We start from the raw sequence: 7,030 nt of genomic DNA on the forward strand, positions 1-7,030 counted from the left end.
GATGCTAAGTTGAAGATGTTTTATAGTTTATATTGATAACCACGCAAGAAGCCACACGTGTACCGGACGCACTTTGAGAAAGATGAGGAGCAAGAAGCGATACGGGCTGGTCGTGTCATGCAAGAAAATGGCTGGTCTCATGTTTAAAACTTGCTGTACAATAGTAGAGGTATATGTAGATGTAGATGTAGTGTAGACGTAGATGCAGATGTAGATGTACATGTTGAGATGTAGAGATAAGTGAGACTCACCAACGGTCACCAATGTAGGCCGAGTACGTGCACGAATTACCCACAAAAAAAGGAGTACATGCACGAAGAGAAAAATTGCACGCATGGATGCACGTACTCTGTGCCTCATTCCCTAACACACATGCGCGGGTACACGGTGGAGCTCATTTCTGGATGAAGAGGCAGCTCACGTGATAATTTGACGCGTTTGGTAGTTGTTCACTTAGTGGATTGTCGGGAACCACACGTGGACGAATCAAAGTTCGACCATAACGCGGTTGCGTGTTTGTTTTTAATTTTTTTCTTCAATGGAACGTACGCAATTTTTTTCTTGAATGGCACGTGAATTGTGCACATACTCAATGACGGAGCACGGGATGGGATGGTAGCCATGGACATGGTCGGCCCTTTTTGGAGACTACTACACTGGTACTTTGATGTACATTTTGAAAAAAACTACTACTTTGATGTGTCATGTCAACTCGCAGAACGATGAGAAGCTTGCTTTCTATGCCCTCTACATAGCCCACACTTTGTACGGCTAGTTATAGTGGGAGTCACTTAGCGCACTCCAAGAAAATTTTGCTTATGTGGCAAGTAGTTAATGAGAAGTGGTAACATAATATGTTACTGTAGCGTTTCCCAAGACAAGATGAGTCTACAAGGTAATAAATGAAGCCATCATAACATTACTGTTCTACTCCCTCCTTTCTGGTTTATAGGGCTCCCTCCTTTCCGGTTTATAGGGCTCAATTCAAAAATCTCACCAACCAAGGTAGATGATGAGTGGTGGAATACTTTTTGTAATTTGCAAAAGCACCCAATTAATGCTCTTGTTTTCCTCAAAAATATATGTTTACCATTGTATTAATTGCAATGCATGCATGCATAAAGTACATGCATTGGTCAATTTTCTCTTAATACTTGCATGCAATTATTAATGCACCTTGAAATCTAAACTTGTGATGGGGAACAACCAAATTGTCCTTATAAAATGGAAAAACTAAGATTTTGAGATAAGCCCTATAAACCGGAAAGGAAGGAGTAGTAACATAGACTAGTGTCATATGCATGAAACTACTAGTGAGTATGGGAGCACATGATATTTCCCCGTCCGGACCGATCCCAATTTGGCTTCTCACCTTCTTGGCCCAACAACCCTACCCTCCCGCGCGCGCTTCCCGCCCGGTGCCAGCTGAGCCCGCCGCTCCACATTGATGGCAAGTCAGGGCGACGTGACCTCTCACTGCTTCCACCATTAAAGCGGCGCGCCGACCGAGGGCACCGCCCGCTGCACGCCCGACATTTCAGACTACACAATGCAGAGTAACTTTAGAGCAAGTACTACAATTAGATGACATAAGCAGGCTATAAGGATTTAAATATAGTATTTGTGCCTAGTTGAAGGAGGGAGAAGAGAAGCGGGTTGTAAACTTGTAGCCGGTTGTAGTAGGAGCTCCAACATACTTTGTGAGATAAAAGGTGGGGCCATTATTTATGATATAGTATTATACTAAAGGGACTAACTATTGTACTAGCAGGCTATTAGGTTGGTTATAGATGATGTGTCAACTTCATATAGCCGGATGTTGGCTATACTATTAACCATGCTCTAAGTGTGGTGTGAGTGGGACTAAAGTTTAGTCCCATACTACTAGGTGAGTGTGAGTTGCACCACTTTATAATGTGATCTATTCTAGCATTTGCATGAGCATGATAATAGGAAACCTACACGCGCGCTCTTCGGGAATGAGCCTGTCCAAGGACAAAAGCTATCCACGTGGTCTATATTTTTGTTGGTCGGAAAATTTATTAAGTCATTAATTAATAATTAACGGATGCCTTAATTACTCAGCCGTTTCTGATTCTTTTGGATAGTGGGGCTATTATTGACTTGGACGTGGGGTTTGGGCCAAAGGCCTACTATTATACTTGGTCTTACTCGCACGACCGACCTGACATGCTCTACCCTAGCCGCCGCTGTATCATATGGTTTCGCACCGTTCCAGATCTTAGCGCCGCCACACAATTCTTCTCCAGCCCTCCTTCCGGCGTGCACCGCGAGAAGGGACAACAGTCCTCTGAACCCCGCCTTTCGTGATCCTGTACGAGAGAGGGGCGATCAGGTTTTTGGGGAGCACACTCCCGTGACTGCTGCCAGCGACGACTTCCTCAACGACAACCTTCTTCCCCGACCTTGGTAACCTCTTCATCAACGACATGAGTGACAACATCAACCACAGCGGTTCTGCTCCCGTTGTACAGTATGTGATTCTGTCCTCCTGCTTTAGTCTGCATCATTACTTTGATCTTTGCAATTGTCGTCATGATCTATTTACTTTTGATTCGGATTAAATCTCATAGTAAATTGCTCATATATTCAACAATCCAATCCAAAAACCTGATTATAGGCAATTTACTCTGAGTGGTTTTGCTGCGCTTTTGAAGCCGCCTACTTTTAAGGGTGTGCAATATAAAAGGTGGCGCACAAGAGCAGTATATTGGTTTCAGATCATGTACTGCTATGACGCCACTAAGGGTAAGCCTGAGGGCGATCTTAATCCTACACAGCAGGAAGCTTTTGAGAACATGGATACCCTCTTCAAAGCCGCCCTGCTGAGTGTTCTTGAGGATTCCATTGTGGATTCATATATGTCGTTTGACAGCAGCAACGACATGTGGGCTGCGCTCGAGGCTACGTTTGGGGCCTCGGGCGCTGGCAATGAGTTGTACGTCATGGAGCAATTCTGTGACTACAAGATGACTGATGAGCACTCTGTTGTTCAGCAGACTCATGAGATACAGTCACTCACTAAGGAACTTGAGTACTTTAAGTGTGTGTTGCCGGACAAATTTGTTGTTGGGACCATCATTGCCAAGCTTCCACCTTCGTGGAACGATTTTGCTACTTCTTTGAAAAACAGGAGACATGAGTTTTCCGTTTCAGATCTCATTAGCACTCTTGATTTGGAAGAGAAGGCGAGAGCAAAAGACGCACGTGCTCGGGTCACTGAGGGAGCTTCTAGTGCCCACATGGTACACGAGAAGAACTTCCAGCCCAACCAGCCCCAAAACAGCAAGAACAAATCTCAGGGGAAAGGCAAGTTTGATGCAAAGAACAAGCCGTCACATTCTACCAACTTCAAGAAGAATTCTCATAACGGGAAGGGATACAAACCTCAATTTTGGTAGCACCGCACAAAATTTATATGGCTGCATCTACCTGCTGTCAGCTAACCTCATGGTGCTCCAGGTATTCCTACATTCGTAACTAGGTACAATGACCACCGGAATATGAAATAAGCTTATTCGTACATTAACTTGCTGATTGCAGTGCGGAACGATCCTGTCATGTGTGGAGGAGCAAACAAGCAGTGCAGCCGAAGGTGGAAATCAACCAAGGACTTATGAAATTATATATAATCTTCCTCAGGCAGGTCAGTATCCCATTCGTCCAGATGATCGTGTTTTGTCATGCCGAGCTATTGATATGTGCTACTGTTTTGCAACACCGTTTAAGTATAGGTATTGTTTTCCTATCTTTTCAGATTCAGGACAATGAAGATGATTCCAGGGGAACTGCACAATATGGACTCATGTTGAGTCATATCTATTGCCTCATGTGTTTGCTGCAAATGTGTCAGCATCAATTGCAAGATGAGGCAGCTAGCTAGCTGTGGAGTTGCCAACATGCTCAAAGTGCTCGCAACATTGAGAAGAAACAAGCATGCCCAGGAAATTAATGCGTGCGCAGGGAGGCCCTTTGCTCAGAGAAGCATCGACCGATTTTTTTATTTCCACACCTTCTCACAGCTTTGTATTGGTTATAGTATGGTGAATCATTGAGATGCATAAACATGCTGAACTTTTGTTCTTATGAATGTTAGTATGCATACCGTATCTTCTGAAGCTTAGTTCAATGTGAATGTTGACTAGCCTGTGAACCTTCACAATCTAGTAAGTATATTGTAGGCTTATTATTTGACACCTCACTTTGCCGCGCTAGGCGACTAGTGTGAGTGTCTGCATCCAGTACCGCATCCTCTAATTTGGTGGATGCCAAATTGAAAAAGGTTACCGATGAGTAGCCATAAGCTGGAAACGTCTCTGTTTTTCTTTCGAATGGGCAAAGCTGGAGAGTGTCTCGGGCTGCCTCTAGCACAAGTCCCTCCAGTACGAAACACGGGCAACCGACTGGGCCGATACAAAAGCCTATGCATCTTAAAGCCCATTTGTTTTTGTTTTTTGCGAGGAGAAGCCCATATTTCTTGAAGACAGAAAAACCCTCCTTCCTCCTTGCTTCCACTTATACTGCAGCTCGCTCTCCTGCTTCCGTTTCCCCCAACCCCCCCCCCCCCCGCTCCCCATCTTCCTCACTCGTCCAGAAAACCCCCGCTCACCTTCTTCCTCACTCGTACAAAAAACACTTGTTCCTCTTCTTCCACTCCTACAGAAAACCCCAGCCCTCCTTCTTCCCCACTCGCACTGCCACTAGGCTCATCTCTGGCTACTCTACTCAAACTCATGAGCTCGGCGCGACGCCCACAAGGAAAATGGAGTCGGCTGGCCCCAGCGCCAAGAAGATGAGGCTCCGGCCAGCAGCGACACCGGTTGTACATCCCGCACCCGGCAGCGCGGGGAGAAGCGGCGAGCCCCCCCACCCGGATCTGAGGAACCGGTAGAATCTCCGATGGATCGCATCAGCGATCCTCGGACGTCATCCTTGAGGAGATCATCTCGCTTCTCCCCACCAAGGATTCCTGTCGCACACAAGTCCTCTCAACTCGGTGGCGCCCTCTATGGTGCACCGCGCCCCTCAATCTCGACTGTCGTCAGATATCTGTCCTTCCTGAATTTGATCTCCTCAGAGCCATCATCTCCTCTCACCAGCAGGGCCCCATTCAACACCTCTGCATCCCGACACGCTACCTGCTGTCCATACCCGGCACGGTGGACGCTTGGCTGACATCCCCTGAATTCGGAAAACTCCAGCAATTTGAGTTCTACCATTATGATGAAAGTTTCATACCACGAACACACCAAGAATTCGTGCCCACACCACCGTTGTCCATCCCGCGGTTTTCCTCCTCTCTCTCCACACCGTCGCCTTCGCCCGATGCCATCTACCAGACGATCTGGTACAAATGCTTCGACTCCCACTGCTAAAAAAACTTTCACTTGTGGTGGTTTATCTGTCGGAGGCCTCACTACACAGCATCATCCACTCCAGTTGCCCTGCCCTGGAGCACTTGCTGATTGTTTTGGGAATAGAAATCCCTATCAGTTGTCTCCAAATAAAGTCGCCTCACCTTAAAAGCATTGGAATTTGTTTTGAAGGACAATAGCTCATCATCGAAGATGCCCCTTCACTTCAAAGGTTGCTCCTTGATAATTGTTATAAACCTTCGCAAATAACTGCCGTCTCTGCACCCAAACTGGAGACCTTGGGTGTAATTCATGATCCGTTTAATGATCACAGGAAGTTGGTGTTTGGCTCCTCACTTTTTCAGATACCGTATATTATCATCTACACATTTGTAATCATAAGCTGCATTTTTCATTTGTGCGCATAAGTTTTATATCATCGTGGAGTACACTTTGGGTACTAATATTATGTTATATGCTGAATGAAGATTTCGTCCATGGATAGCCTATCAATGCTGCTGGATTCTGTTAAGATCTTATATATAGGAATGTCTAGTTTTGATCTGAACATGATTATTGGCTTGCTACGATGCTTTCGATCTCTGGAGAATTTATATATAGAGGTGATGATTTCATGCACATTGAAAGCCCGTATATATTGTACTAGAATTAACCGTTCAGTTGTCGCTCTTTCTACATACTCTTTTTTCAGACCTTAACTATTTTCAATCTTCATGTCTACTTAGGTACTGCGACCACATGGAGAAAAACGTATAACCAATCGGTGGCGTAATAAGCACCAGGATTTTCTCAGTTCTCATGGCATTCGTTTGAGGACAATAACGATGGAAAGATATGCATCCAGCCAGGCAAACAGAAGCTTTGTCACATTCTTCCTGTTGAATGCGAGGTTACTATTGTCCATGAGGCTTAAGTTTTACAGCAAGAGATTTCTCACGGAGGGACACGATGAACAGCAAAAAAAGAAGTTTCAGGTGAACAAATGGGCTTCTAAACGTGCTAGGCTTCTATTTACAACAAGTTGTAGTCATCCTGAAATAATTTTTTTTGCATAGGATGTTGATTTTATGGATCAGACCGATCCATTTGTTTGTGACTGCGGAAAAGAGTGGTTGGGTTAGATGTTACTGCCATGTTCAATCTGGGTTTTGTCTAAAAATTTGTTGAACAATTAATCCTTGGGCTTTTTGTACCGTTTGTAAGCTTGAGTTGCATGTTGTTGCCCTCGTACTCCCCTCCACCTGCCACTACACTGCCACATCTTCCACGCTTGCTGTTCATTCCCGTCCGAGGCCTCGCCGTCGTTCTCCGCCTTGGTTCACTCGCTGTGCCCGCCGCCTTCTGGCGTTGTCAACATGGTCAACAACCAAGAGGAATCAGGTGATGACTGTACGTGGAGAGGCTGGCAGTAGGGACCCACCAGGGTCATTGCATTACGCAAGCAGGTGCGTCGTCATTACAAGCCAAAAAAATACTTCCTCCTAATTGTTTGACAACTAGGTCCCACGCCATTGTCAATGTAGTCAATAAACGAGAAAATTACACAACGAGCGGATAACACCAGGGACCCAGCAGCTCGGCCAGTTGTTTTTTAGTTTCAGAGATGGAGCTCAACTGCGCGCTGTGCGGGGGCT

The sequence above is a fragment of the Triticum aestivum genome, chromosome 2D (assembly GCF_018294505.1).
Source record: "Triticum aestivum cultivar Chinese Spring chromosome 2D, IWGSC CS RefSeq v2.1, whole genome shotgun sequence".
Taxonomy (NCBI): domain Eukaryota; kingdom Viridiplantae; phylum Streptophyta; class Magnoliopsida; order Poales; family Poaceae; genus Triticum; species Triticum aestivum.